This window comes from Equus przewalskii, chromosome 1 (genome assembly GCF_037783145.1).
Source record: "Equus przewalskii isolate Varuska chromosome 1, EquPr2, whole genome shotgun sequence".
Taxonomy (NCBI): Eukaryota; Metazoa; Chordata; class Mammalia; order Perissodactyla; family Equidae; genus Equus; species Equus przewalskii.
In genome coordinates, this window is record NC_091831.1 from 21,202,044 (window position 1) to 21,211,219 (window position 9,176).

Genomic DNA, 9,176 nt, shown 5'->3' on the forward strand with positions numbered 1-9,176 from the left:
AGAGCCTGTGCAATGACACAGTGGTGTGAAAGCAGTGGTGGAGTGAGGCGAGTGGATGGAGTGTGGAAACAAAGCCAGGAACATACTGGGCCAGACCCCCGGTGGGCTCCTTGTATGTGAAGGAAGCTGGAGTTCATCTTTCTTATAAGTCACAGACTCTGGGCAGGAGTGACAGGACCATGATTTGCATCTTAAAGAGCTCCCTCTGCAACACTGTGAGACCGGAGTGAAGAGGCTGAGACTGGGAGTGGCAAGGACCAGGAACAGGCTGTTTAAATGAATTCAGGTAAAAAATGAGGACCCTCCATGAGGGCCACAACAAAAGGAATAGAAAGAGGGGCCGCAATGGAGACAGATCTAGGAGGAAGCATCCATGGGAGATGATGGCCATGTGGCCTCTGTTACATACGGCAGGGTCTACAGAGGATCTATAGAGCACAGAGCTTACCTTGTTAAATCCTCACAACAACTCTGCAAGGAGGTTCCCACTTTCCCAGTGTCAGATTAGGAAACCGAGGCTCAAAGAAAGTAAGTGACTTGCTTAAAGTCACGGCACAGGGATAGATTTAGAACCCAGGTCTGCCTGCTTTTTTTTTTTTTTTTTCCCTGCTTTTTCTCCCCAACTGCCCCCGGCCTCCCCCAGTACCTAGTTGTATATTTTAGTCGTGGGTCCTTCTAGTTATGGCATGTGGGATTCCACCTCAGCATGGCCAGATGAACGGTGCCATGTCCGCGCCCAGGATCCAAACCAGTGAAACCCCGGGCTGCCAAAGTGGAGTGTGCGAACCCAACCACTGGGCCACAGGGCCGGCCCTTCTGCCTACTTTCTTTGTCTTGGTATCTCTCTGGGAAGGACTTGGCTACATGGTAAAGCCTGGGATGGACTGGAAAGGGAGGGAGAGCGGGGGAGGTGGGGGGGAGGACAATTCTCCTCAGTGCTCAGTGCTGAGCTGGACTTGATTGGCAGCTCAGAGCTCAGGTGGTCAGGCTGTGGGCTGGAAGGCCTCCCTGAGGAGGAAGGCAGAGGGTGAAATAAGAGAATTCGGCCAACAGGAATTGGGATGTCTCTGATACTCTCTCTTCTGCAGGGGCTTGGGCACAACATGAAGCCTTGGGAACAGCAGTATGTTGAATGGAGCCCATGATCCATGTTTGGAGTGAGGGTGGCACATGAGCCTAGATGGAGAACAGGCAGCTCCCTGCCTCCTTCCTCATTCAGAACTCCATCCTGGGCTTGGAGCCTAGATCCTCTTGGTTTGGGACCATGCTGGGGGCGGGGGGGGGGGTCACAGGGCTGGTGGCTGAGGCCAAGCTCTCCCAAGCAGCCTCAGGCCTTTCCCTGAGCCCTGCCATCAGCTGGGTTGCAGGGACCCCAGACTCTTACAGGAAAAATGGACACTCACAGTATGTGGAGCTCTTCCAGGCCTCACAGGAGTAGGTGAGCTGAGGGGCACTGTGGAGATGGCACCAGGTCCCCGGACTAAGATGGGGAATGGGGAGGGGGCATCAAGAGGGGAGTCCCGAGCTGCCAGGCCTCACACAGAAGGGGGAACCCCTTGCTTCCACTTTTCCCCAGGCCATACTCCCCGTGGCCCCTTTGTGAGCACACCAGCCTTTGTCTACAGGCCCTGCTCACTCAGCTTAAAGTTAGCCGAGGCCCAGATGGGGACATGACAGGGAGCCATCTGGTCTTCTCCCAAGACCCTCAAAACCACCCCCCAGTGCCTTGGCCTGTCTCATCCCAGTGACCCCCCTTCTTCTCTGCCCTGGAGCCTTTATCCGTGTTTACTATCTGTCAGCTAGGCGGCCTCAATACCCTGCACACAGAAAGCCAGCCAGCCAAGCATAGCGATCTCTGGGCGCCTCCCCACGTTTCTCTTTTCCTCTGGGCTGGGGGAGTGCGGGGCAGGGAGAAAGGCGGTCTGCAGTCTCCCCCACCAGCTCAAAGTGACTGTGGCCATGGTCTCTGTAGTCGAGTGTCTCTCCTGGACCATAGTTGGAACTCCTGGGGTAGAGGTCAGGGGTGAGGAGGGGCGGTGTCAAGCAGGTGCCTGTGAGTGAGGGGATGTGGGGAGGACAGAGGCATTGGGTGTGGCTGTCATGGGACACGTGTTCCCCGATGGACTCAGAGCACAGCTCAGTTAACCTTTGCGGTTGGAAGTGTTGTAAGCCACCAACAGGTGTGCCCAGTGACTCTTCCCTAGTCTTACTGGATACTCAGCCACATCTCTCTGGCCGCTCTGAGGCCTCCAACTGCAGAGAAGGATGATGGAGGGAAAGAATGAAAGTGGAAGAAGAGGCAAGAGGCAGGAAGAGAAGAGGTGCAGTGGGCATGGGGCTGGGGGAGGGACGAGGAGGGGCCTCACACGCCCCTCAGTGACAACATCTGGATGCCTGAGGTGGGCCAGCCCCAGGGCCAGGCAACTGACTCACACTTGTTTCATCCTCAGCATCAACTCTACAAGGTAAATATGCTCATCCCCACTTTACAGCTGAGAAAACTGAGCTCAGAGAAGAAACGCCCCAGGTCACTCAGCTGGGCCGCAGCAGAGCTTCTGGCTACAAGTTCATGCCCTTGCTTTCTTCTCGTCACTCAGTCTCTGCCTCACCTCACTGCCTCGCCCTGGTGTGGAGTCTGCCGGAGTGATCCCAGCTTTGCGCATCTCCAGCCCAGCATCTTCTCACCAGGCTGGGCTCTGCCTTCTCGAGGGATGCGCGTGGCCCGGTTTCAGGCCCCAGATCTGTTCTGGAAATCCTGTCTCATGGCAGGGATCACGTGAGCTGCCCTAACAGCTTCCCAGGGTGAGAGGGCCCAGCCTCCATCCCCAGGGGAGGGTGGAGCAGAGCGGAGGCATGGGAGAGGCGAGCACTGGGGGTCCCCAGCATAGAAGAAGCAATTTCTCTCAGGGGAGACACAGTGGCTCCCAGGGCTCAGGAGCCAGAGCCACCAGCCTTTGACTCCTGTACCCCACTTACTGGTCACCATCGTGGGCAACACCATTATGTTTAGCCTCTAGGGGCCTGCGGGTTGTCACTCATAAGAGGGGAGGTAATATTGGAGCCTGCCCCTGGGGGCATCATCAGGAGTTCGAGGGTCCAGGTGACGCACCCAGCTCGCTGGCTCAGACACGGCGGGGGCACCACACGTACTAGCGGAGTTCATCATTCCCATTCTTTCTACCCTTAGGCTGACCTCTCCCAGGGCCCACACTGCACACTCTTGGGGTCTCAGGGCAACATGGCCAACCACCTGAGCAGTGAGCCAGTTTTTATTCACCTGCATGTAAGCATGTAACGCGGACTGGTGGACTCACAGCTGCCCTCCTGGTCAGATGTCCTGGGGGTTTCCAAGTGAGGGATCAGCCCCAGCTACAAGGAAAGGGAAAATTCAACCCTAATTGCTGACCTGAAAGCCAGGAGGAAGGTCTGAGGGGCAGGTGGACAGGCAGCAGCTGGTTTATGGGTTTGGTCCTTCCTACAGCCTTCCCTCATCCCAGTGAGCGGCAGCTCTGACCACTCCAGAGAGGCCCTGCTCAGAGGGCAGCCTGCCCCAGACAGATGCTGCTCCCGCCAGGCAGATGGGCCCTGGGGGGTCCTTCTACGAGAGCTAACAACTTAGTGGTTGTTATTAGCCCTGCCGATAACCTCTCAATATTTGTTACTCCTTTACTTAGAGAGGAGGCTGAGCACAGAGAGAAGGGTGGAGGACCAAGTAGGGTGGGTGGGAGCAGCAATGGGCTTCGAATACACAGACCACACCCAGACAAAAAGGCCCTGCTTTTAACCAGATCTCCACCTAGGGCAATAAACTGATGCAAGCGGTCTCATTGCCTTCCTCCACCTCAAAGCACTTCCCTGTAGTATTTCACCCACAGATGGTTGAAAGATGCTTCCTAAGAGGAATTCCAGTCAGTTGACATGCATCTCTTTCACCTTTATTGGGATGGTTTTTAGTGCCCTTATAGACCGGAGCCCTGGTTAACGGCTTGGTTGGCCTACTTCTTGCTCCCGCTTTGGCTCAGCAATATCACTGGTTTCTCAAACTTCCAGCCCAAGGAAATTCTCTGTACAAGGAAGTGTGCCTTCGGAGCTGAGGCCACCAGTGGAGCAGAATTCCAGTGGCTGTCCAGGCATGAGCTCTCACCATAAAGGACAGTGTTGACTGGAGAATCTGTTAGAAACATTTGTTTCCTAAGAGGAATGGAGTGGCCAAAGCTGAGAAGGGAAACGGGCGCAGGAGAAGGAGGCGTTCAGAGCCCTTTCTCCACAGCCCCCCACCAGTGAACCTGGCACCGCAAAGAGCTGGTTCTGCCCTGGTTCAGGTCCCATCCCGCAGTGGTAAGGAGGCCGCCAGCTACCTTTGGAGGAAAGCACCCATGTGACAATCAACGGCTGGGAGGGAGGTGTTGGGAGAAATGTATATTTGGAAGAGGACACTGAGTTGGGCGGGTGGTTCCCTGGCCTTATCAGGGCCCCGCAGTCCAGCATGGCACCAGGGCAGATGGGCTGTCTGATCTCCACCCTGTGGGGCTTGGCTCAGTCCCCATAACAGGGAGGGCCTTGTCCTCACATACCCCTGTGCTCAGTGTCACCCTACTCCACTGACCCCGCTGGCCTCCATGTCATAGCCAGCTGCAATGGGAAGAGAAGTTGGCTGGCTTTCAAAGTCAGGGGTGAGGAGAGGCAGGAGCTACCCTCACTGAACAAATACTGAAGGAGAATTAACACCTGTTTGGTTCCAGAGGGTTTAGAAACGAGTTAAACAGCTCTATCAGAACTCATTCAGCTTGGAGGATTAATCACGTTTCTCCCTGGTGGCAAAATGACCATGGCTTACATAAGTCAGGGCAGCAAATAACTGAGAAGGCTTTCTATTCCCCACTGAGTAGCGTGATAGCACAGCTGTGACCTCAGGCTGACATGTGCTTGACATGCTCCTCTGACACTTACTGGCTATGTGACCTTGGACAAGTTATACATCCTCACAGAGTCTCACCTTTCTCATCTGTAAAGCTGAGAATGTTTTTATGAAATTAAACACAATAATGTAGATGAAATACAGAGCCCAGGACATAGCAGGTGCTGAATAGGTGGTCTTTCCTTCTGAAAACGACCTTCCCTTCATTTCTCATTGTCTTTCCCTCTTCATCTGACTGATTTGATATTGGCTAATTCTGATTACTTATTATATACCCTGCAGTGGTTTTTAAATATGACTACAAATTCTTTGACACTCCTCTCTTCCAAAGGTGGAACCTAATAGCGCCCCCTCCTGAAGACTGGCTGGATTTAGTGACTTGCTTCTAAAAAAAGAAGACATGGCAGAAATGAAGGTGTGTGATCCCGAAGTCAAAGTCATAAAAAGCATTGTGGCTTCTGCTTTGTTCTCTCTTGGATTGTCTGCTCTGTGGGCTGCCCTGTCATGAGGACGCTCGAGCAGCCTGCGGAAAGGCCATGCGGGCAGGATCAAGGGTTCCCACCAACAGCCAGCATCGACTTGCCAACCATCCTGGAGGCAGAGTCTCCAAACCCAATCAAGCTCTGAGATGACTGCAGCTCTGGCTGACGTCTTAAGTGCAAACTTTGGAAAGATCCCAAGCTAGAAGGCTCCTGAATTTCTGACCCAAAGGAACTGTGAGATATAATAAACATATATTGTTGATTTAAGCCTCTACATTTTTGTTTCTTTTAGGAAGATCAGCCCTGAGCTAACATCCACCGCCAATCCTCCTCTTTTTGCTGAGGAAGATTCGCCCTGAGCTAACATCCGTGCTCATCTTCCTCTATTTTATATGTGGGATGCCTGCCACAGCGTGGCTCGATAGGCAGTGTGTAGGTCTGCACCCGGATCCGAACTGCAAACTCTGGGCTGCCGCCAAAGCAGAGTGTGCAAACTTAACTGCTACGCCACCAAGCTGGCCCCTTCAGCCTCTACATTTTGGAGTGACTTGCTACACAGCAATAGATAACTACAGTCAGCTCTCAGTATCCATGGGTTCCATGTCTGCAGATTCAACCAACGGAGTGAATGGAAAGGTCGATGATGGTTGCATCTGTACTGAACATGATTTTTTTCGTGTCATTATTCCCTAAAGAGTACAGTATAACAATTATTTACTTAGCATTTACTTGTATTAGGTATCATAAGTAATCTAGAGATGACAAAGTATACAGGAGGATGTGTGTAGGTTATACGCAAACACTGTGCCATTTTATATAAGGGACTTGAGCATCTGCCCATGTTGATATCAATGGCGGGTGGGAGTCTTGGAATCAATCCCCCGTGGACACTGAGGGATGACTGTAATAGATATCCATTGCCTTCCAACTAGGTTTTGAAACTAGGTGTAGGTAAAGGCATAGTGCTAACTAAATAGAAACAATTAGGACAAGAGCTCAACGATGAGAGTGAAGTAATAAATGGGGGGGATACAGGGAAGAGCCTGGCTGTCCTGGAAAATCTGGTTGGAGACAAAACACAGCTCGAGGCTTCTTGGAAGCCAAGGCAAAAATGGAAACTTGATGGGTCAGATTAACACTAATTTTTTTTCTATTGGCTCTGAATGAGAATATGCGTTTGACATGCAGGCGTTTAAACAGCACCACACAGTATGGTGGATGATATCTGGCTGACATTCTACCTACAGTAGTTCATACTGAGCATGTTTGAAATGGTGCACAGACAGTTTACTTATAATGATGCACTTTCTGACAGTTTTCAGGAACTCCTGGCATTACCAAAATAGGAAAAAAAAATATACACTGTATTTTTTTTTTTTTTGAGGAAGATTAGCTCTGAGTTAACATCTGCTGCCAATCCTCCTCTTTGTGCTGAGGAAGACTGGCCCTGAGCTAACATCCGTGCCCATCTTCCTCTACTTTATATGTGGGACACCTACCACAGCATGGCTTGCCAAGCGGTGCCATGTCCACACCCAAGATCTGAACCGGGGAACCCCGGGCCGCCGAAGCAGAACGTGTGAACTTAACTGCTGTGCCACCGGGCCAGTGCCTGCACTGTATTTTTAAAACTTTTTACATAGGCACTAGATAAAAAATAAAGTATAAAAGGGTTTATAGTGAAAACTCTCCATCACACCCCTGTCCCCCACAGGACAGTTCCCTTTCCCATGGACAACTCCCTGTGACTGATCTCTGATTTAATTTTCCAGGGATGTTTTATACATATACAAGCAAATAATATGTACTGTTCTCCCCTTTTATCACACGAATGGCAGCACACTATTGACATAGTTTTTCACTGCTTTTTATTCAATATTGATAAGACTTAAAAATAACATATTCCCCTAATTATCATAATTTTTGATTTTCTGAGTTTTTAGTATTTTATTATTCAAAATTTGGAAACATAAAAGAGAGTTAAGAAAATACAAAGCACTTGTACTCCCACCACCAAGAAATCCCTGTTAAATCCATGCTGTTCGGGTATATTCCTTCCTGTCTTTCCTTTATGAATATGAATGTGCGTAATATGTTTAATTTTCAAAATAAAAATTGGCACCAAACTGTAGAAAGAATTTTACATTCTGGGGCTTTCCCCACCATTTTCTTTTACATATACTCCTTTTCCCTCCTCCCCCACCACTAACCATTATATTGTCCCTATATGAGGGTTTTTCTTAACAAGTATATTTATTTTCTTAATAATGCTCTGCCCAGCCCAGGATTGATATGACCCTGCCTTTTCTGGTTCTGCTCCAGGCTCCTGTGAGAATAGCTCAACCTAACCTCTGTCATCAGAGCATCACCAAGATGGAAAACTGAAATTGCGAAGCATCATTTAAGCTTGTCCATTAAGGCCTTTCTTAGGTTGCCAAGATGAGACAGTTGGGGCCACAAAGCCCACAGATGATCAGCTCCCTGTGTGATGACACCCAGCTTTCAAGGGGCAAAGAGAGCTAGGAAATGTCATCCTTTCTAACAAGGACCCCAGAAGCAGTTGCTTCCATTGAACACATCTCAGCGTCACAGCGATCTGTCACAGTCCTGCAGGATTCTCCGGGAAGCTGCCTCAGCTCTAGGCATTCCCATTGGTCTCCAAGTTGCTGCTCTGGAGTCTCCTGGCCTGGGAGGAATCAACATAAAAAGTCCTTTGCCCATCACCTTCCCAGGGCACAAACCACACCTTCCAACAACAAGGGTTGTCACTGGAAAAGGGCAAGTTACATGGGGATATCTGTCCATTCCTTGTCATCTCTCACCCTTCTTTTTCAAAGACTGGGAAGCTAGTAATAGTTGTGCAAAGAATTCTGGAAAGAACAGGAATGACAACGTTTCAAATAAGTAACAGTGAAAGGGATAATAAGCCAGCTATAGTTTAATCTTTCCCCTAATGTGTATTCTCTTCCAGCAGATAAAGGAGACCAAAAAAAGTGATAATACTGACAATAACTGAGGGCTTATTGATACTGAGCTCCACGCTAAGCTTTGTGTATATTATAATCTCGCTTAATTTTTATAGCCACCCTGAGGTTAGTCCAATGATTATACCTATTTTACAGAAAAGTGCAGAGCATGGAATCAAATTCAGGTTTCTATGACTCCAGAGCACAAGCTCTTAGTTATTAGACTATAATGTTTTATTATTGGAAAAATAAAAAAAGGATACAACTTTTCGAATGTAGAAATTTCAGGGTATTTTTGTATAATTGTTTAGTAAGACAATATGTAATGTATCACGTGACCTAGCTAGAGTATTCTATCTCGAGAGTGACTGAGAGGGAAAGAAAACATGAACCCAGGATACTGTACTAGTTTGTTTAATTGATGTCCGCTGTCCCCAGACATCCATGTAAATTAAGATGATGAATAAAACAGCAGTTCTCCCTGGGAATCAAAGACAGTAGCAGGATAGGGTCTCAAGTTTGATTGCATAGGTTTGAACCCCAGCTTTGTGACTTACCAATTGTGTGACCTTGGGCAGCTTCTCTAAGCCTTAGTTTTCTCATCTCCAAACGGGGGATAATCGTATCTACCTTGGAGGTTTGTTGTATTAAATTAATGCATCCATTTAAGGCAGTTGGTACTCACTAAATTCCAGCTGTTAGATTTTACCCACAGAGTTATACTGTGCCAACAACCTCTATCAATGACAGCAGCCTTTACCTAAACGATTGGTCAACATCCAATAGGCAACAAATAAATTAAAAAACCAC

At 49.1% G+C, this 9,176-nt stretch overlaps 1 long non-coding RNA gene across 1 annotated transcript; it reads left to right on the forward strand.

Moving 5' to 3' along the window:
* Positions 1–2,492: 2,492 nt before the first annotated feature.
* Positions 2,493–5,662, forward strand: LOC139082880 (uncharacterized). The gene is made up of 2 exons (XR_011539289.1): positions 2,493–2,802; positions 5,250–5,662. It is a non-coding gene; the product is annotated as an uncharacterized lncRNA (long non-coding RNA).
* The last annotated feature ends 3,514 nt before the right edge of the window (positions 5,663–9,176 follow it).